This window comes from Labeo rohita, unplaced genomic scaffold, assembly GCF_022985175.1.
Source record: "Labeo rohita strain BAU-BD-2019 unplaced genomic scaffold, IGBB_LRoh.1.0 scaffold_731, whole genome shotgun sequence".
NCBI classification, from domain to species: Eukaryota; Metazoa; Chordata; class Actinopteri; order Cypriniformes; family Cyprinidae; genus Labeo; species Labeo rohita.
Window position 1 is genome coordinate 6,141 of NW_026129669.1, and position 23,473 is coordinate 29,613.

Below are 23,473 nucleotides of genomic sequence, written 5' to 3' on the forward strand. Positions count from 1 at the left end.
AGAGGGAGTTCAGGAGGATGATGATGTGACGAGTGTCAGTGAAGAAGTCAGAAACTTGTTGGGTAAGTTATTATAGCCCCTTTTTTTCTCAATATATTAAAATCTTTAATTGTATTTTAATAGAATAAAAATAATTAAAAAAAAAGAAAATATTTTATAAATATTTATAAAAAAGACTTTATTTATTTTGATAAAGATTTTTATTTATTTTGTTTTTAATAACGGATTATGATGATATGAAGGAGGAGTCAAACAAAGAATTTGTCAGATTTAAACAAATCTGAACAAAGTTTGACTGATGTTGTTAATATGTCAAATTTTAGGTTTTTAAATAGTTGCCCTATTTGTTGTATTAAAACTGTTATGTTTTTACGAGGTTTTGTTGTATTGTTTTCTGGCCCTGTTCATACCAATAAAAAAGCAGACCAATTTTTGTGTGTATTTCAAAAAGACATTATACAAACCCTGAAATCAAATGTATAGTCTTACCTTATAAATCACAACCGCACTGATAGTCGAAGACATCCTAAATATCTTGTTATATTATCTTATATGATCAGGTGTGTTTTTAACCAATAAAGAAATATGCATATTGCTTTATATGCATCATTTATCAGGCTTTAGAAGTGTTGACTTACGTTGGGAATATTTATTCTCTATACACCACGTGTAATAATTTAATATAACTTAACATTTTCTAGAAATGTCGTTTCCTTGTCAGAAAAAGTTCACCAGTAAGTGGCTCTCTCATGTGGTGACACAAGGACAAGACTCTTGTCTGCTCCTCTTTACAATAAGAAGTGTTTTACTGCCATCTGCTGGATGATTTGCACATTACATTGCTCAACACATCTACAGCTACAAATGCCTTTGATATAATGCCAAATTAGTGGAACAAAAGCAACTGTTTATTTACAAATCTTAAATGTATCAATGTACTGTTTATTGTGCTGTGTTGTTAAAATTCACCTAAAATTATGTACAGTTGTCCCCCCCAAAAAACTTTAAAATGTTCAGTTTATTATAATTTATATATTTATAGTAAATATCATCTATTTGTCTGTAAAATAAAGTTTCTGAAGTGAGCAGTCAGTCATCAGTGCTTGTATCTGCTGTGTTCAGGTTCAGGTTTTGATGCTGAATATAAGCTGCAGTGTTTCTGTATCAATCTGCTTTAAGTTTAGTGTGACTTTATCTCCACACTGACTTATGACTGACACGAGTCTGTCCTCAGTGAAGTGTCTCTTCACGCTGGAGGAGGAGTCCCGCTCATCAGCGCTGACACTTTATTGATATATATGGAGAAAATAAAAATGCTGCTTTCTGATTTGTCACTGATTGTGTTTGATGATTTCTTCTGTTGTGTCTAATAAGGTAACAGTGAGTGTCATTGGCAGCTGTGAGTCTCTCTCTCTCTTTAGGGGGCTGACAGGAGCCAGTTTCTTCAGTGTGTTTGAGGGAGCAGACGAGAAACTGATGTTGATGAAATAGTGTGTGTGTTGAGCTGAAGGAGAAGATGGACATCCGTCTGATGATGATGATGATTCTGTGTTATATGGTAAAACTAATCACCTCTGGTAGGTACACATTCAGGGTCAGTAGGTAATCTATTCTTTCAAATGAGCTAAAATAATTTGCAAGTAATTTTACACTTTACTACATACTATGTTTGGTATGTTCACTAAATGTCTCTCTCTCATGTGTAGACAGTGTGAGTGTGAGGTTGGTGAATGGCAATAATCACTGTGCTGGTCGAGTGGAGGTTCATCAAAATGGTCAGTGGGGAACAGTGTGTCATGGAGACTGGGATATTGCTGATGCTGCAGTGGTGTGTAGAGAACTGGACTGTGGGATGGCTGTAAAAGCAACATATAGTGCTCACTTTGGACAAGGATCAGGACCAATTTCAATGGGTTATGTACAATGTAGTGGATCAGAGACTGCACTGAAAGACTGTGGTTCACACATAAAGAATACACAGAAATACTGTGGTCATAATCATGATGCTGGTGTCGTCTGTTTAGGTAAGCTGCTCAAAAACTCAGCCCAATATCACTCTCTTTAATAATTGACACAAAACAATAAAAAACATTTCAATATGTTGGTTTTGACAAACTGCATCAATGTCAGTCTTATGAAACAGGCAATCTGTTTAATTGTTTTGATCTATTTTGATCTAAAATATATTCATCCTCATTCCTAATTTTAATACAATAAACTATGAAGAGAATCAACATTAAATGTGTTGTTTTTTTTTTATTCTCAGCCTGACTTCATCTGTTTTATGATGTTATTTAATGACGATTATATAATTACATATTAAATTCTTGCAGATGACTCAAAATGAATGAATGAAATACAAAATGTCCAAGTGTAATAAGTTTTCTCTAGTATTTCAGGTCAGTAATAATTCAAAGACTCAGAGCAAAGACTTCGACTTGTGGACGGGTTTCACCTGTGCTCTGGTAGAGTGGAGATGTTTCGTACAGAAGGATGGGGTTCAGTGTGTGACGCTGCCTTTGACCAGCAGGATGCAGAGGTTGTGTGTAGAGAGCTGGACTGTGGGGCTCCTGTACAGGTGCTGGGAGCAGCTGCTTTTGGCAAAGGGAAAGGGCATGTTTGGTCAGAGGAGATTCAGTGCAAAGGAAATGAATCTCAAATAGACATCTGTCCACGATCGTCTTCACAGATGCGCAGCTGTTCCCATAACAATGATGTGGGAGTGATCTGTTCTGGTTGAGTATTAACATTTGGCATCTCTTTAGAAAAATTACACACTTACGTAATATACTGCTATTGCATTGCTCAGTTATCTTGACTTGTAGTTTCGCACTGTTTAAATAAGCTGATACTTGTCTGTCCAGGTTACACTGATCTCAGACTGACAGGTGGTTCAGGCTCTTGTTCTGGAAGAGTGGAGCTTCAGTATCTTGGTGAATGGGGCACAGTGTGTGATGCATGCTGGGATATGAGAGCTGCCAGTGTCCTCTGTAGACAGCTGAATTGTGGGATTGCTGTGTCTGTTGTGGGATCAGACTGGTTTGGAGAGGGAAGTGGTGAAATCTGGGCTGATGTGTTTGATTGTGTTGGGAATGAAACAAAACTCTCAGAATGTTCCATCTCTTCATGGAGTCGAGCTGAATGTTCTCATAGATGAGATGTTGGAGTCATCTGCTCTGGTGAGCACATTCACACTGTAATGAAGGGTTTCTGACTAAAATTACACATTTTAATAAAGGTACTGTATTTTACATAAACAGTGATTGACAAATAAATACTATCTCCAGAGGAAGCTCATCTGGGGAACTGCAGCTCTACACAAACTCTCAACTGAATTTATGTTTGAATCAGCATCTGGGCAGGTTAGTCGTTAGTGATCAGTAATGTGCATGTACAATCAATGTTGTCCATCAGGCTGGTGGGTTCTGGGGGAGACTGTGCAGGGAGGCTGGAGGTTTTTCACAGCGGCTCATGGGGGACAGTGTGTGATGACTCTTGGGATATTAAAGATGCCCATGTGGTGTGCAGACAGCTGCAGTGTGGAGTGGCCCTCAGTAACCAGCAGGTACCAGCCTGGTTTGGTCCTGGTTCTGGACCCATATGGCTGGATGAGGTGGAGTGTGAGGGGAATGAGACGTCCCTGTGGAGCTGCTCTTCTCCAGGCTGGGAAAAACATGACTGTGAACACAAGGAGGATGTAGGAGTCGTGTGCTCAGGTAAACGTGCTGATATATAACATAGCTGTCAGTTAAACGTGTTAGCTTAATTAGTTATTAAAAAAAACAACATGATTAAAATATTTTAACGCATTTAACACATGACCTAAAATTCAAGATATTGTGGTAAAAAATGCCCCGTATGCATTTTTGTCTAATATTTTTATTATATGATAAGCGATACCAAACGAGCTGCAAGTGTTGATTTTTATCCTGAATAGTGTGATTTTTATATAATAGTTTAGTAAATAAAAAGTTAATACTGTTATATTTTAAACACAATATTGTTTGTTTTTGCTTAACTTTGCTAATGCAAATATTACCTATAAAGTCAAAGCAGAATTGTGCATCTCCAGGCAACAATGAATCGAATGAATGAATGACATTTTCTGCCACTTGCTGGCAGTTTTAGTTTCTTATTTAGAGTAGGCTTCATTTCAGTAAAGAATATATACATTATATTCTGTCATCATTTACTCACACACAGAATTAAAATATTTGTTTACAAAGCTACTATTTAATGTGTACTTGATACTTTTCTTGTGTGTGTGTTCGTTCATTCAAATTAAAATAATATAAAGATTTTAGAAAGAATCTTTTAACACATTCACATATCCATAATGCCCAGATTTTTCAATTTTGGAATTTTAAAATTACATTTTCTTTTTATTTCCATCTAGAGTTTAAAGAGATCAGGTTAACTGAGGGTTGTGAGGGGAATGTGGAGGTTTTCTACAATGGATCCTGGGGTAATGTGTGCTGGAACCAGATGGAAAAAGACACAGCAAGTCTGATCTGTCAAGAGCTGAACTGTGGAAGATCTGGTGTTTTATCTGCTTCTACAGCAAGAGTGAAATCAGCTCCTAACTGGCTGGATAAAGTGAAATGTCGGCGACATGATTCAAATCTGTGGCAGTGTCCATCTTCACCCTGGGGACAGAATGACTGCAATAATAAGGATGAAGTGGCCAAAATCATCTGCTCAAGTGAGATGATATTTATATGATGTAAAATGGTCTCATTAGTCATGTTTCTTTAAACACAATGTCTATATTTAATGTTTAAGAGAAGCTAAACTTAGCTAATGTATAAAGCATAACATGGTTTATGAAAATTATTTGTTTCACCGAAAGATTTTATGTTCCTTGTATCCTAATGTTCAATTCTCTTCATGTTTTAATCTCAGAGGAGGAGAATCAAGAGTCTCCTCGGAGTCGTCTGACATGTTTTACCTCATTATCTTCTCACCAAAAACAGTGTTCAGGTAAGTTTTTTTTGACAATATATTTTATTTTTTTTTTAGTTCATGTAAGCCTTATTTTTCAGATCAATTATTGAAATATGTGCATTCAAACAAGAATTAAGAGGCCTAATCATACATTTAAAGCCATCTTGGTTCAGTGTGTGTTTGGTTATAAATGTTGTGCTGAAGCTGCTCAATGCTGGTTGATGTGTGTGTTTTAGATCATGTTCCTCTCAGACTGAGTGGAGGGGAGGGCCGGTGCTCTGGGAGGCTGGAGGTGTATCATAACGCTGTGTGGGGCTCAGTCTGTGATGATCATTGGGACATCAGCGATGCTCAGGTGGTCTGCAGGCAGCTGGGTTGTGGATCAGTGCTAAAGGCTGATGGGAATTCAACCTTTGGTGCTGGTAAAGGTGTTGTGCGGATGAACAAAGGTCAATGCAGAGGGAATGAGATTCACCTGTGGGACTGTCCTCTCTCCCTGAAAAACCACACTGACTGCTCCCGCAAGAAACATGTTAGACTCAGCTGTTCAGGTCACAACATTTTTGGATCATTTCAGCGCTAATGTGTGACAATGACAATCATTTGCATGATTGTTAATGTGTTTATGTCTGTTTTGCCAGATTTGCCAGTGCCCAGTACTCCTGCCACAACAACATCAGCTTCTCCTCCAGTGCACTCAACATCAGTCACTTTTTCAGAAACTCTCTCTGTCCCCCCAGTGCTTGTGATTGTACTGGTAGTTGTGCTCTTACTGCTCTTAGTGCCACTGCTTATACTGATTCAGCAGAACAGAGTGATGAGGAGAGGTAGGAGAGATCCAGAGACTGTCATATTGTGTCTTATTCAGTGTGTGATCAGTCATGTGTTGTGAACTGACAGCAGGTTTGTCTGTCTACACTCACAGCTCTCTCTAAGAGGAGACACAGGACGACGACTGAGGCCGTTTATGAGGAGATTCAGCACAGACACAATCACTTCACTCAGAGGGGTGAGACATGAGCCATCAATCTCATTTAATACCATTAATAAGAGAGTCTGTCAGACAGTTGATGTTGATCTATTATTAGTCTAGTTAAACCACTTAAAATACTGATTGTAATTAATATTTGTGTTGAGTTGTTGTGAGAGAGAGAGAGAGAGAAAGAGATAACAAATTGTTTTATTTAGATCTAGAGGTTAATATGAAATGTATTCAGTCTGTTTGTGTATTTCTGGCATGATGACATGGGTTCATGTGAGTATTGTCTGTCTGTTTCTGCTATAATACTTTAAATAGGGAGTGTCATTTCTTGTGTTGTGTTGTTACTGCAAATTGTTTTATGATCTAGAGTAAATGAAAATCATGAACTGATGTGTCTTTCTCTCTCCTTTAACAGAGTCTCATCTCTGCAGAACTGCATTATTCTTTCCAAAAATATGTGCTTTTCTCAGTTAGAATTCAGACCATTATTTCCATAAATAAATAAATAAATAAATAACTGTACATTTTATTACATATTTGATTAATAACCCAATACTATTTAAATACTGTCATTTACTTGTATATTAACAGTATGCACTCCTTTTTTAGCAAAAGAGTTCAGGGCTCATGATCTGCAACAAGAACATATTTTACCCAAACATATTCTTGTTGATGCAGAAGAGATGGTGAAGGAAATCACACCGGGATACTATGATGATGTCATCACTGATGGACTGAAACCAGATCGTGAGACAGGTGTCACTCTGTTATTCTACAACAGCATATAATATACTTTTAAATTAAAATATTACTGTATATTGAAGACAGATATTTCATATTTGTTCTGAATGTGAATGTGAATTTGTAATGAATGTGTGAATTTGTAGAAGACACACCCGAGAGCTGTGATGATGTCATGACGAGTGGACAGAACTCTGAAATCAAAAAGGTGTTTTATTTTTTACTTAAAATAATATTATTTTAAATCAATATCATTACAGATAATATTTTAAAGGAGACATATTATGCCCCTTTTTACAGTATGTAATATAAGTCTCAGGTGTCTCCAGAATGTTTGTGAAGTATCAGCTCAAAATATCTCACAGATCATTTATTATTTCATTTTGAAAATGCCAACTTTGAGTGGGAGTAGAAACACACTGTTTTTGTGCATGAGTCTTTTAATGCAAATGAGCCTCCCCACCTCCTTTTCTAGACTAAAGCTGTGCCTTTGCAACCTGTACCTCAGTTTTGATTATCATGTCTATCATGTTGAAATCATGCATTTTAAAGCCATATCAGTTTAAACAGTTTTCTAAACGCATATATCCAAAGAACACACACAGAAAGCGGCTGTCACGGCATGTGAGTAACGTTACTTAGGTTACTTCTCTTTCAAGTCTTATTGCACTTAAACTGTCAAATACACACAGGTTTATGTTAAAAACACACAGGAGTTACAAAAACAGTCAGTTATGTTTGTGAAGGTAAACAGCTGGGAAAGAAATCTCATGTTTATGGCAGCAGTGTAATATACAGTAAATTAACCAATAAAACCACTGTTCTCCTGTCTCCCCTGAGGCTGGGACTCTAAATAGTGTTCTGTGCTCAATAGTGACCCAAAGACAGAACAGTTAGCATGCTTTGCTCAAACTTTTCACCATGGTGTTAGAACTGGTACACTGCTGTCACTTGGGAAAACACAATGGTGGCGCCATGGTTGGAAATTTGCAGATTAAGAGGCGGTAATATTATAAGAAGATCCCCTTTCTATGTTACAAGCGAAATGAGCGGCTTGTTTTTTACACACTTGCAGAGAAAGGCTTACCAAAAAAATTACTGGGTTGTTCTTTTTCACATATTCTGGGTTGGTAGATACACAGAGGACCCGATTATAGCACTTAAACATGGAAAAAGCCAGATTTTCATGATATGTTACCTTTAAATACTGTCTTAGTGGGTTTTTTGGGGCTTACATTTAATTTTGATATAACTTGTAAAAAAAAAAGATGTCATCTAATAAAAAAAGCTCTAAAGGGGTAACAAGTGAGTTGCACAGAACTATATATATATATATATATATATATATATATATATATATATATATATATATATATATGTCTGTATCAACCTTTTCATGTTAACATGAGTATCAGACATGTGTTCTGTGTAATCAAGTCACTTAAGCATAAAGAAAACCTTCAAATGAGATTTGAGTCTTTTATAAACTGACATGTTTTATGTCATTCTTGATCAGAGGGAGTTCAGGTGGAATGTGATGATGTGATGAGTGTCAGTGAAGATGTGAGAAACCTGCAGGGTAAGTTATCGTAACAATTCTGTTGTCATTATGTTATATAATGGTATATCTTTATTTTAATATTTTTAATATTTTTCACTTTTTTTTACACTTTTAAAATATTCATCCAATAACAATATTTGACCCGGTTTATGATATTGTTTTAATAACAGATAACAAGGATGTGGAGTCGTCGTCAAACGAAGAAGGGGGTGATTTGGCTCAATGATCACACCCACTGCCTCAGTTTAACAAATCTGAACAAAGTTTGAGTGATGTTGTTATTGATATGTTAAATCTCAGGTTTTCATATTTTTCCTGTTTTTTTTTTTTTTTTTTTTTTTATTAACTTTTATGTCTGTGTGAGGTATTGCTGTATTGTTTTGACCTTGTTAACATCAATAAAAAACTTTTCAGACAAATTTTTATGTGTATTTCAATAAGACATTTAACAAACCCTGAAGTCAAATGTCTGATCTTTTCTTATAAAGCACAACCACAGTAATATTAGAAGACATCCTAAATATAAGGATAAGCCCCATAATAATAATAATAATTAATAATAATTTATTTTAATTATTAATTATGCAGTTAAAGGAGGATTATTAGGATTATTACGGTAGGTTTATAATTTTTTGGTAGTATTATATCACATTGTGAGTGTATAATTAGTACCGTTTGTTGTTTTCTCGTGTCATCTGATAGAGCATTTGGACTTACCTGCAATACCGAGTCATACAAAGCTGCACACAACATTATAATCACGCAAAATTATTCTGGTACAGACAGTATTTTAACTGGGGCTCATGTCACAGTCAAACGAGTTTGGCGCACGTTCGTCATCTTTTTTTTTACTGCCACCAACAGGAATAAATCGGTACTGCAGTATTAAACACATACAAGTGTTGGTCCACTGTTCCTGTATGATGAACTGTGTATGGGCATAGGTATACTTTATTGTCTTTTTAAAATGTATTTATTTATTTTAAGAAAATGTAATACTAATATACTACTATTTTTATATGTATTATGTATACTTGTGTGTACTATGTGTATACTTAAGAACTGTTGCAAAAATACACTTCTGCATAAATAACAGTAATTAAAACAAATCTTTAAAACGGTACATTTGATTTATGTTTGCATCCAACTAATATTTGTAAATGTGTTTGTTATCAGCATTAGTATTTGTCAATCTGCAGGTGCTGAGCTTTGATGCTCTAAATAAACTGTCCCTGAAATCAGTTTCCTGTATGTTTGACTTTGTCACCCCTCTATCTTGTATGTTTCTCCCCAGTTAAGTGTCACTATGAGGTGGAGGAGGAGTCCTGTTCATCAGTGCTGACGTGCTTTAAATAAATATGGTGAGAATCATAAATACGCCTTCTGATTTGTCAATGAAACTTTTTGATGATTTCCTCTCTTCTGTCTAATAAGGTAAAAGTGTCTTTGATTGGCTTGTTGTTTGGTGGTTGTGAAGCCTTCTGCCTCTGTCTCTCCTAAATCTTTCAGTTCTGAGCTGATCAAACATTTAGTATTATCAGTAAAGATGGAGAGCTCTCTAACTCTCATTTTTTTGTCTTCTGTGATCAAACTTGCCACAGCTGGTAAGTACAAATTAAGGATCGTTATATGTTAGTTAATGTTATAGTGACCGACTCTGTGTTTATGTTTTTGTGTGTGGAATATTTGCATTAATATAAAAGTAAATTTCCTTATCTCATGGTCATTTTGTACTTTCCTCTCTTTCACTGACTGAATGTCTGTTTATGTCCATCTTCTTCCACATACATTTAATAGCATATACATCTTTCTAAATCTTTTTTTACAGGAAATGTGAGGCTGGTGGGTGGTAATAATTCCTGTGCTGGTAGAGTGGAGGTTTATTATGATGGAGAATGGGGAACTGTGTGTCATGATTATTGGGGTTTGGCAAACACTGCAGTGGTGTGTAGAGAGCTGGGCTGTGGTGAAACTTCAAACTCAATGCGTGCTGCTCACTTTGGACCAGGATCAGGAAAAATCTGGATGGATCATGTGAGATGTAGTGGATCAGAGTCCTCAATATTCAAATGCCCAAAAAGGAAAATGGGTGAGAATAACTGTAAGCATAATAAAGATGTTGGAGTTATCTGCTCAGGTAGGTGGATTTTCTCTTAAGCTTTCATCCTTATCATTATTTACTACATTAAAAACATACATGTAGATGATCTGAGTTTAAACCATTAAAATCGTAATGAAACGGAAGCTGCAATAGTCTTTTCTTACCTATTGTGGCATATATCCTAGTGAAATAGCTTCTCAAAGAGAAAATAATGATGGGCGGGACTTGATTTTGTCCATTGGCAATTGATTGGATGGTTGGATGGTTGTGATTTTCTATTGCTGTGAGTGATAGTTTGTCCTGCCTTTGTGCCAGTAAATACAGCATAAAAGATGTTACTGAGAGAAATAATTTTGATTACAGATTACAAAAGCACATGATAGATATTACAATATTCAAAAATATGAAAAATGTAATTTTCCGTTTTGAGGCCTTTACGGAGTGTTGTAATACAGGGTGAACTGTACCATTAGAAATAAGCTACAGATGGTAAAAACCATCTTGTCTCTGTCTAAAAATGTAAAGACTCAACAGCACATGACAAAAACATTCTTAAAATGTTAATAAATAAAAATGTTGAGTTATGATTTGAAATTGAACTATTAAAACACATCAAAACATTAAAATTCAATATAATATTGTAATAAGTTTGAAGAGTGTTTTATGTTCTGTTCAGGTGTGATCTAAAGGTGAAGACACATGGGACAACTTTTGAGCAATGTTGGCAGGCAATGTCACTGAGCGATGTTGCTTGGGGACTTTTCCACTGAGAATGGGGAACAAATGTCTATCTAAAATACCCAAGCAACATTGCTTATGGATCATCACCTTAAGGGTATTTATGTTCTGTTCCTGTGTTATGGATTGATTTTGTGTGGGGCTTTAAGGAGCTGGTGTTCTTCTGTGGAGCAGGTTTGTCTGGAGAAAAAGTGCCAAGTTTTTCTGTTTTTGATAAAGCGGGTGCTTTAAAAAAAAAAAAAAATCTTAAAAAAACAATAAAAAGCCATAAAACAGTTAAGAGAAGCCATCTTTCCACTATCTCCAACATCTGGAGATGATTGTCACATTTCAAACTGGTTGTGAACCATCTGTTACCTTTGGCTTATTCACCATGGTAAAATGATCATTTTAACAAATACAGTATATTGAATGTATGAATATGTCCATACAAATCAAAATAAAAATACAGAATTACATATAAATAGCCTATTGTAAACATTAAATATTGTATTTTATTAAAAAATGTATTTTATTTTTAATTTGTTAATGATAATTAATAAACATGGATGGTCAAATTTGTGACCTCTTGGGTTTACTATATTTGATGCACCGTTACCATTTGATGCTAAATAAAATATAACTAAAATTTAATTTTGAGTGAACTGCAAATAGTCAACCACCCATATTTGATGCACCAATATTCATTTTGATGCTAAATAAAATATTCCTAATTCCATTTTGGGTGAACTACAAATAGTCAACCACCTAAGTTGCCAAATGGTATAAGCATATGGGTAGCAATATCCATTGGGTAGCAAAATGAAAATTCAATTATATAATCAATTATTCAATTATATAATTTACATTTGTCATTTCCTACACTAGTTTTAAATATATAAATTAAATACATATTTTTTAACTCTTTAAAGTGGCAAAATTAAAATAAAAATGTATTACCCAAATTGATTAAATATGTTAAATATGCAAAATTATCATTTAAATGCTATTTTTCCTAAATTCATTTAGACTTACGGATAGGACACTTGGGATTGCATTTTTTCATAATACCGCATGATAATTGTAGCAAAATGTAGTGTGGATTTCAAAATGCATTCTAAGCTAAAGGTATAGCAAAATGGTTATTTAAATGTCTTTTATTTTTCTTAAATGCATTGACACTTACATTTAAGATTCATTTTCATTAAATACCTTGCAATGAATGTAGTTAAAATCAATGTGGATTTAAAAATGCATTCTGAGCCGATCATGCCCCCAACCTGTGAATCATTACATAAAGGTGGGACTTCTGAAGAATTACAACACTCCATGGTCTCCCATTTAATATATAAACTAACAACCACATTTGTGACTTTTTTATACTGTAGATTTATTTATTTATTTTTTGTGGCATTTTAAATGGTTTATTATTTTTATTTCAGGCATCAGGTTGGTTGGAGGTTCTCGTTGCTCTGGAAGATTAGAGGTGCCTCATGGGAACACATGGTACACAGTCTGTGCTGATGCCTTTGACCAGCAGGATGCAGAGGTTGTGTGTAGAGAGATGAAATGTGGGGCTCCTGTACAGGTGCTGGGAGCAGCTGCTTTTGACAAAGGAGACACTCAGATGTGGACACAAGAGATTCAGTGCAAAGGAAACGAGTATCAGTTTGCTCTCTGTCCAACGTCACATTCACACAATTGTTCCCATGACAATGATGTGAGCGTTGTATGTGCTGGTATGTAAATTATATAACTTTATGTTTTTATGTATAGACATAAAACCACTGACTACAAAAAATATTTTCATTTTTCTTTATCTTTCTTATGCCCTTTTGCCCTCAGAAACAGTGCGATTAGTAGGTGGTAATAGCCGCTGTGCTGGTAGAGTGGAGGTTCTTCATAATGGTCAGTGGGGAACAGTGCATGATGTTGGCTGGGATTTGGCTGATGCTGCAGTGGTGTGTAGAGAACTGGGCTGTGGAGAGGCTTTAGGTGCACCAAAGAGTGCTTACTTTGGAGAAGGATCAGGAATAATATGGATTTCTAATTTACTGTGTACTGGATCAGAGTCTACGTTGATGAACTGTGGATTGTTTGGATGGGGAGTAATGGCTAATCATAATGAAGATGCTGGAGTCATCTGCTCTGGTAAGCTCATCTAGACTTAATAATGACTAATCTTTTCTCACACAGAATTCCAGGTTGAAAAAAAAAATGTTACATGCTTGGTTGCCTGTACGGGTGAAGTAATGTGTTATGTTTTGACATGATCTTTTTTTATTTTTTTTTTTTTTTTTTTTAAACATTATTTCAAAAACCAAGATTTTTTATTTTTATTTTTTTTTTTTTTTTTTTATTTATTTTATTTTTTTTTCAGTCACTAGGACTCATTTCTCAATACTTTTCACTTTTCATATAGGTCACTTAGGTCAGGTTTTCATATCAACATTCAACTTGGCACAGCAGTTCATTTCACACTCAAAATGCACTAAAACTCCCAAAATACTACATACATGTCTCAAAACAAGCCATGCATAACAGTAGTAAAGTTAGTGTACACTAAAACAACAGGTAGCATTAATGTTTTATTTTTTTTTTTTTTTTAAATGTATTTACAAAACAAGAATGACAATCTCTACTGTTTGCTGCAGTATGTTACATGGTCAATTTTTTAAATTACAGTACAAAATTATTTCCAAAGTTGTCTACTTTGGAATAGATGGTAATGAAACGGAAAGACTAACATACGTTTCTTTATTGTAGGTTTAATACTGAAGCCATGTTTTCAAAACTCTTTTTGCAGTCACAACAGTTAATCTCACCTCTAAAACTCAATCAGACTAACAAAACACTTGTTTGTGTTTGTCTGAAAATAAGCTCATAACACTGGCAACAATTCTCATTCAGAAAGCATACATTGTCATTCGTAACACACTGACCTAAAAACACACACTAATAACAATTTCATTATAGGATAAGAATAACATCTTTCAATTTTACTAATTACATTTCTTGCATATTAAAAGATATGGAAAATAAGGTGAAATTACCATAGCAATAATCACACACAAGATAAAAAAATCAACATTTACAAAATGTACTTGTAAAATAAATAAATAAATAAATAAATTCCTGAAGCAAATCGTTTTTTTTTTTTTTTGTTTTTGTTTTGTTTTTTTTTTTTTTTTTTTTTTTTTTTTGTTTTTTACAGTTGTTCGGACACATTTCTCAATACTTAGGTCATTTTATTCAAAACTGCTTCACACAGTTCCCCTAACCAAATTTCAGCTTGGCACAGCAGTTAAGTTCACATTCAAAATGCACTAAAACTACAAAAACATTTCATATAAATCAACTAATTCTTCCATAACACTATCAAAGGCTTTAAAAAAAAAAAAAAAAGAAAAGAAACTGTACAATAAATAAAATAAATAAAAACATTACAATAAATAAATACATACATACATACATAAACAATCAACATGGTTCTAAGTCCTCCCTCTCTCTGACACTCCTTTTTTTCCCCCACCAATGTGTCTTCCTTGATCCATGTTTCCAAATAAAGTCATTCTGAAGCCACCCCCATTACCAAAAAAAAAAAAAAAAAGACTGAAAATAGGACACCTAGGTTGGCTTTCAGCTGAAACTGCTGCTAGTTGTGTTTGGAATAATTATTATTTAATTTCATAGTAAATATTCTGCTAAGATTTTATATTTCAATATAATTCCTGCCATCATTCTGATTTAAATGTGCTTTTATCAGTTTTGAAAGTGGTGAAAAAAATAGTGTTTTGCAGATACTGAAGTATGAATAACAAAAGTCTTCATGGATTTAAAAAAATCTTAATGCATTTTGGTGTGAAAGCAATGAAAAATGATTCACAATATGGTCTGTCTAGACTTCTGTTTTGCTGAATGTGTGATGAGTTCTGATATTGTGGCTTCAGCACTGACCGATGCTTGTTAGCAGTTGAAAAAAAAACTAACTTTGCCAGTTTTGAAAAGAATATGTAAATATATGCAAATATAGAGTTTTGTTGGTGTTTGTAGTGAGAAAAATGTATGTAATTAGAAAGTATAGTCATAATGTAGCAATGATAAATGATACATAGTTTAGCCCACATACAGTAGACTGCTGCTGTGCCTATAATGTGTGAAGGGTTTGAAAAAGTGACTCAAGTACCCAAAGTATGGAGGAATTGTTCCTAATGTTTGCAAAAAAAAAAAAAAAAAAAGAGCTGGGTGCATTTGTCCACAAATGTTTTCCTTATGTTAAAATGAAAAATGCAAAAGGTAATAGGACAAGAAGTTAAGCAAAAATCATTCAAATGTCCCATTTGTAGTATTTTTATGGTAGAAAAGACAGAGAGACACAGAGCTGTCAGGTATGTCGTCTTTACTGTTTGTTAACTTCCTCAGCCTGGCGCTGAACAATCACAGCGCATTGCAAAACATACTGTAACATGTAACACAGTTGCACTAATTTTTTTATTTCAAGGAGTCAGGCTGGTTGGAGGTTCTCGCTGTTCTGGCAGAGTAGAGGTGCCTCATGATCAGGACGTGGGTTTCAGTGTGTGATGCTGCCTTTGACCAGCAGGATGCAGAGGTTGTGTGTAGAGAGCTGGACTGTGGGGCTCCTGTACAGGTGCTGGGAGCAGCTGCTTTTGGCAAAGGAGACACTCAGATGTGGACACAAGAGATTCAGTGCAGAGGAAATGAATCCTATATGTCTTTGTGTCCATCATCTTCTCTCAAACACAACTGTACCCATGAGAATGACGTTGGACTGTTATGTTCTGGTAATGAGGCAGTAGTTTTTTTTTTTTTAAGATAATCACAAACAAGTTTTTTCCCCACAAACATATTTCTTTTGCATGTTTCATTTTGTTTAACCAAACTCTCTGTTCTCTGTTCTTTGTCCAGGTTACACTGATCTCAGACTGGTAAATGGCCCAGACTCCTGTTCTGGTCGAGTTGAACGTCAGTATCTCAATAAATGGGGCACAGTGTGTGATGCATGCTGGGATATGAGAGCTGCCAGTGTCCTCTGTAGACAGCTGAATTGTGGGATTGCTGTGTCTGTTGTGGGATCAGACTGGTTTGGAGAGGGAAGTGGTGAAATCTGGGCTGATGTGTTTGATTGTGACGGGAATGAAACAAAACTCTCAGAATGTTCCATCTCTTCATGGAGTCGAGCTGAATGTTCTCATAGACGAGATGTTGGAGTCATCTGCTCTAGTGAGTGAATTTTATTGAAAAAGAAAACAAAAATTATAAGTTATATAAATTACCTTGAAATGCCTTAATGAAATGCCACATCTTTCACTCAGATTCCTCTCTGGCTCTTCATGATGGTCTGGTGCGGTTGTCTGGAGAGAGACAGTGTGAGGGGGAGGTGGAAGTTTTCATCCATCAGGTCTGGAGGAGAGTTCTGCTGGACTCCTGGAGTCTCACTGAATCCTCTGTGGTCTGCAGACAGCTGGGCTGTGGCTCTGTGCTGAACTTCTACGGCTCCTCTTCATCCAGTCCTGAACACAGTCATGAGTGTGTGACGGGCTTCCAGTGCTCTGGGAGTGAAGCTCATCTGGGGAACTGCAGCTCTCCACAAACTCTCAACTGCAGCTCCACACAACAGCTGTCAATCACCTGCCTTGGTGAGAACAACAACATCTGGGCAGATTCTTCAGTTGTTAGTGATCAATAATGTGTTTTTCTTTCTCTGAATATCAGGTCGTGGGTCCATCAGGCTGGTGGGTTCTGGGGGAGACTGTGCAGGGAGGCTGGAGGTTTTTCACAGCGGCTCATGGGGGACAGTGTGTGATGACTCCTGGGATATTAAAGATGCCCATGTGGTGTGCAGACAGCTGCAGTGTGGAGTGGCCCTCAGTAACCAGCAGGTACCAGCCTGGTTTGGTCCTGGTTCTGGACCCATATGGCTGGATGAGGTGGAGTGTGAGGGGAATGAGACGTCCCTGTGGAGCTGCTCTTCTCCAGGCTGGGGAAAACATGACTGTCAACACAAGGAGGATGTAGGAGTCGTGTGCTCAGGTAAACAGTACAGTAGTGGAAATGTTTTCCATAGATGTATTAATTAGATATGTTTTAGATGCTGTAAGTGCTTTCAGCATGCATTATTCTTGTATTAACTAGTTATTTTGGTGATAATTTAGATTTGGCTCAATCTGAATTCCAGCTGTTTTAATGCACATTGTTTTTCATCTAGAGTTTAAAGAGATCAGGTTAACTGAGGGCTGTGAAGGGAATGTGGAGGTTTTCTACAATGGATCCTGGGGTAATGTGTGCTGGAACCAGATGGACAGAGACACAGCGAGTCTGATCTGTCAAGAGCTGAACTGTGGAAGATCTGGTGTTTTGTCTGATTCTACAGCAAGAGTGAAATCAGCTCCTAACTGGCTGGATAAAGTAAAATGTCGACCACATGATTTAAATCTGTGGCAGTGTCCATCTTCACCCTGGGGACAGAATGACTGTGGTGAGGAAGAAGTGGCCAAAATCACCTGCTCAGGTAGTATGATATTTAAATAATGGCCTCAATAATCATGTTTCTGTACATACATTTTATGGTTAGTAAACAAATATTTCTGAAAACTAAAGTGAGCTGATGGGAATAGTAAAATAATTTGTGAGGCTAAAATGTCTAGCAGTTTTCACAATGATAATTTGTTTTCACTGAGAGATGTAATTTGTTTTCTCATGTTTTAATCACAGAGGAGGAAACTCATGAGTCTCCTCAGAGTCGCCTGACATGTTTTACCTCACCATCTCCTTACCAGAGACAGTGCACAAGTAAGTTTATTCACAACAAATTTGTTAAATGTTTGTTAATGTAAGCCTATATTTTACTAGTAAATTACTGTTAATTATTTATATCTGCATTTTTATTATTTACCTTAAAATAATTATTTTTTAAAGCCTTTAGTTTCAGTATCATTTCTTGTTTTGTTGTAAATGTTGTGCTGAAGCTGCTCAGTGCTGGTTGATGTGTGTGTTTTAGATCATGTTCCTCTCAGACTGAGTGGAGGGGAGGGCCGGTGCTCTGGGAGGCTGGAGGTGTATCATAACGCTGTGTGGGGCTCAGTCTGTGATGATCAGTGGGACATCAGTGATGCTCAGGTGGTCTGCAGGCAGCTGGGTTGTGGAGCAGCACTGAGGGCTGATGGGAATTCAGTCTTTGGTGCTGGTGAAGGTGTTGTGTGGCTGAACAAAGTCGAGTGCAGAGGGAATGAGATTCACCTGTGGGACTGTCCTCTCTCCCTGAACCACACTGACTGCTCCCACAAGAAACTTGTTAGACTTACCTGTGAAGGTCACAGCAAAATTTTTAGTTAATTTTAGTACTAATAATAGTTTAAGTTTAAATGAATCATTTGCATGATTGTTATTTGTTCGTGTCTGTTTTGCCAGATTTTCCAGATTTGTCAGTGTCCACTACTCCTGCCACAACAACATCAGCTTCTCCTCCAGTGCGCTCAACATCAGTCACTCCTCCACAAACTCCTTCAACAGTGCCTCCTCAGTCCCCCGTCCCCCCAGTGCTTGTGATTGTACTGGTAGTTGTGCTCTTACTGCTCTTAGTGCCACTGCTTATACTGATTCAGCAGAACAGAGTGATGAGGAGAGGTAGGAGAGATCCAGAGACTGTCATATTGTGTCTTATTCAGTGTGTGATCAGTCATGTGTTGTGAACTGACAGCAGGTTTGTCTGTCTACACTCACAGCTCTCTCTAAGAGGAGACACAGGATGACGACTGAGGCCGTTTATGAGGAGATTCAGCACAGACACAATCACTTCACTCAGAGGGGTGAGACATGAGCCATCAATCTCATTTAATATCATTAATAAGAGAGTCTGTCAGACAGTTGATGTTCATCTATTATTAGTCCAGTTAAACCTCCTGCTTCAAACCACAGAATTCCTGACAGAAAACCAGGTGCATGTTTATGTGTGTGTGTGTGTGTGTGTGTGTGTGTGTTCAGGCATTGGTGGTTTATGAGGTCAAATGTCCCCATCCTGTACAACCTAAACATTTTTTATGAGGACACTTCCTGTGTCCCCATAAAACAAAAAAAAAAATTTTAAAAATAGTAAATGAAATGTTTAAACTGTGAAAAGTCTCCTGTGAGGGCTAGGTTTAGGTGTAGGGTAGGTGTTCGGCGATAGAAAATATTGTTTGTACAGTATAAAAACCATTACGCCTATGGAAAGTCCCCACAAAACCACAAAAACAAAATGTGTGTGTGTGTTTGTGTGTGTGTGTGTGTCAGTGAGTGTCTCTTCCTGTGAGTATTTTTAGATTGTCATAAGGAGATTTTCATATATTTTTAAGTGTAGGTGCAGGTGTGTGTGTGTGTATTTCTGGAATGTAGTGAGAAATGGGTTCATGTGAGGATACATGTGTGTTTGCTAATTGCAGAATACACTGTGAAGGTTATTACTGCATGCTCATCTAGGAGCAGTTTTACATGTCGCGCCTAAAAACGCGTTCTTTCCAAAGCGTTAAGTTACGCTCCCATGGCGTCTGTCGTTACTAGGCAACCATGGCCTACGCTCTCCATGAAGACAAGTTAGTTTCAGCAAATGATAAATGGCTTTCTAGCACTGCCCTGCTACAAAATGTATTTTAAAAATGTCTATCCCTGTACAGCTATGATCAGCTGTTTCACCGTCTTGGCTGAGTTTTCAATGTTGTTTCTATAAAGGATGAAGCTGATTGGTTGGACGCACATTGAATGAATAAAGAGACAGCGTCACACGTCACTTACGCTTCATGATCACAAACTGAGAATGCTCACAACCAATCAAATGCCAAGGCATTAAAAGCATGATGAAAATAAGATAATTATTTATAAGCTTGTGTGTACGTAATAATTTGGCGAATTTATGTATGTGTGTGCATCTGTCTGCGTGTTCATTAATTTAAAAATTAATACGCTATTAATAATTTTATCTGAGGGTGCTTTTGCTTTTGTTTGGGGGTGCTTAGCACCCTCAAGCACCCCCGTAGAACCGGGCCTGCTTTAATACTCATAATACTAAATTATGAGTAATTAACATTTGTGTTGTTTGGTCACTAACAAACTGTCTGGTGATTTAAAGGAAATGAGGATTCAGTCTGTTTGTAATGATGAACATGTTTTTGTCTGTTCTGTTCTCCTTTAATAGGGAGTCTCATCTCTGAAGAACTGCATTCTGGGTATGAAGATGCTGATGAGCTTCTCTCAGGTTAGAGAACTGAAGCACATATTCATTACACATTCCACAAATCCTTTTTAGTGAATTCACCTAAATAAATAAAGAAATAAATGTAAAATTTATTTCATATTTGATTAGTGACCCAATACCATGAGCGTTGGAAGCAAAATAAATGTGGGTGGGTCCTTTATGTAGTTTGGTGCCTTTTATGATGTATAGTACCTCTATCCACTAACGTGACAACACTACAAAAGACGGCTATTTAAATACGTCTCTAGTGGCGTAAGCGGTAAAGCGAATAGCTACGTTTTTTGACCCAAACGACCCGAGATGTCGAAATCGGTCTTTTGCTTTTTCACATCTCATTTTACATTGGAAAGGCATTTGTTTTCAATTAAAATAAAAATGAGGGGAAATAATCGAAAAGTTTAAATAAAGTATCAGGTAGGCTTAGGTGTATCTGAGCAGCAAATACGCTCAGGTGCTTTGTTTACTTTCCTGTGTTACAGGAAAGCAGGCACGAATATTCCTTTGAAATATGTTTGATGATTGCGCCTGATGCGCCCACGCCCGCTCCGTGCACTCCTCCACCCCAGATGCTGCCTGTTCATACACATAAGCATAGAGCTTAATCTATTAGCGCATTTGCCATGTGGAAAGAATTTGACTGATGGTGCTCTAAAAGTGTGCAGACATATTCATTGAATTAGAGACAGTAAAAGTGGGTGGGTCCGATATCATTGGTCTTCAAAAGTGGTCCTGTCCCACCCGCATTCAATGGTTCCGACGCCCATGCCCAATACTATATTTTAATACAGTTTTTTTTACGTATATATTAACAGTCTGCTCTCCTTTTTTTAGTAAAAGATTTCAAGACTGCATATTATGATGATGTCACCAATGGCAGTGGCCTTAAAGGTCAGTGACCTTTTTTAACTGATCCCATCATTCACCACAAAATGTCTCATGATCTGCAGCAGCAACATATTTTGGTTTTGTATCCAAACATATTCTGTGTTGATGCAGAAGAGATGGTGAAGGAAATCACACCGGGATACTATGATGATGTCATCACTGATGGACTGAAACCAGATCGTGAGACAGGTGTCACTCTGTTATTCTACAACAGCATATAATATACTTTTTAAATAAAATATTACAGTATATTGAAGACAGATATTTCAAATTCAAATGTAATGAATGTGTGTGTCTGTGATGAATGTGTGAATTTGTAGAAGACACACCTGAGAGCTATGATGATGTCATGACAAGCAGACAGAACTCTATCAAAAAAGGTGTTTTACTTTATCAATGAAAAAAAAAAAAACAATATTTCTTTAAAATCCAGGTTGTAGATAATATTTTAAATTACTGTCTTAATGGTATTTTTTTTTTTTTGGTTCATATTTAATTTAAGTGGACACACCAGAAAATTATGATGATGTCATCATTAATAGACTGAGCTCTCAAGATGTAACAGGTGAGTTACACAGAACATTTTTTAAAATCACCCTTTGCATGTTTACATGACTATTTTAATGTGTTGAGAAAGCTGGCTAAGACAGGGCCAGAAAACAGGAATATAAATGAGATAGTGTTTTATAAACTGATATGTTTTCATGTTTTTATTTCATTCTTGATCAGAGGGAGTTCAGGAGGAGTATGATGATGTGATAATTGTCAGTGAAGATGTGAGAAACCTGTTGGGTAAGTTACTATAACCCTTTTGTTCTCATTATATTAACATCTTATATTTTAATATTTGTAATACTTTACTTTTATTTTAGTTTTTTAAAAATTACAACATTTGACATGATTTGCTTTTAATAACAGATTATGATGATGTGGAGGAGGAGTCAAACAAAGAAGACTGATTACATACATGGCATCGGTTAAAAAAATCTGAACTCTTAAAAGTTTTGATATTGTTACTGATATGTCAAATCTCAGGTTTTTGTGTATTAAAACTACTTTGCCCTTGTGAGATTTTGTTGTATTGTTTGGCCTTGTTAATAGCAATACATTTTTATTTGTATTTCAATAAAACATTATACAGCCCCTGGCTTCAAATGTGTGATCTTACCTTTTAATGCACAACTGTGGTGACAACTGAAGACATCATAAACATGAGCCCAAATGACCATCTGTGATTTAACAGCCCTCAGCACTGATGGAGTTACCTGTTGTATAACATCACATTAATGTCATCTATACACAAGTGCTGCAGTCATAAACCCATGGTAATGTCCTTACTGTCCTACTTCTTGGTACTTCTTTTGGATAGAAATCGTCCTTACCTGCAGTACAGAAGTAAGTTTCTTCTTTCCTGATAAGAGATAGTATGAAGTGGCAGGTTTGACACTCAAAAAAAATAAAAATAAAAAAATAAATAAAAATAAAACAGACCCAGCTAGAATAAGCGGAGTAATATAAAATTATGAAAGGGCGTTCCTGTAGCGATACCAGTACAATATCTCACTGTTCTCATCCATACATTTAAGAACCAGAAGATTGTAAACCAGAACATACTGGTCTTTTGTGTTGTATAAAGGTTTTTTTATTTACACCACCACAAAAAATACAACCAACATAACATTTGACTGGATGAAAATGTTACATTAGCAGCTTTAAGATGTTTTGTATATTCCTGATAAAACCAAAATGAAAAAAAATTTTTGGACCAGTGTTGTTTACATCTAGCAAATGGTCTAAAATTATTGATTAAGTAAGTATCTCGTTACAGTTTACCTGAGTGAGCTCCAGTGATTCAGTTAAATGATTTATTGAACAATGCAGTATAAAGAACCGATTCAAAAGATTAATTCGGGAATTGTTCTGATTCTAAACAGCAAACTGTAAACAAGACTTCATTCCTTAAGTTTGTCAGGATAAATGTTTCTCTGGCTAGTATACTGACTGCAGTTAAATATTTATAATTTATATTTATAAAGTAAAATTGTTCTGGCACAGACAAGAGTATTTGAATTTTGACTCGTTTTCCAGTCAAACGAGTCATCAATTTTGTCATCTCTCTTTTTTTACTGCCACCTACAGGAGCAGATCGATATTGCAGTATTAAACACAAGTGCAGCTGCAAACTTGGTCCAGTGTTTCTTTATGGTGACTGTGTATGGCTGTAAGTATACTTTATTGTCTTTTCATTTTTTTTTTAAGATAATATACTACTAATGTACTGCTAATATATATAGG

At 36.0% G+C, this 23,473-nt stretch overlaps 1 pseudogene; it reads left to right on the forward strand.

Annotated features, from left to right (window-relative positions):
• Positions 1-1,377: 1,377 nt before the first annotated feature.
• Positions 1,378-22,173, forward strand: LOC127161785 (scavenger receptor cysteine-rich type 1 protein M130-like; annotated as a pseudogene).
• Positions 22,174-23,473: the final 1,300 nt, after the last annotated feature.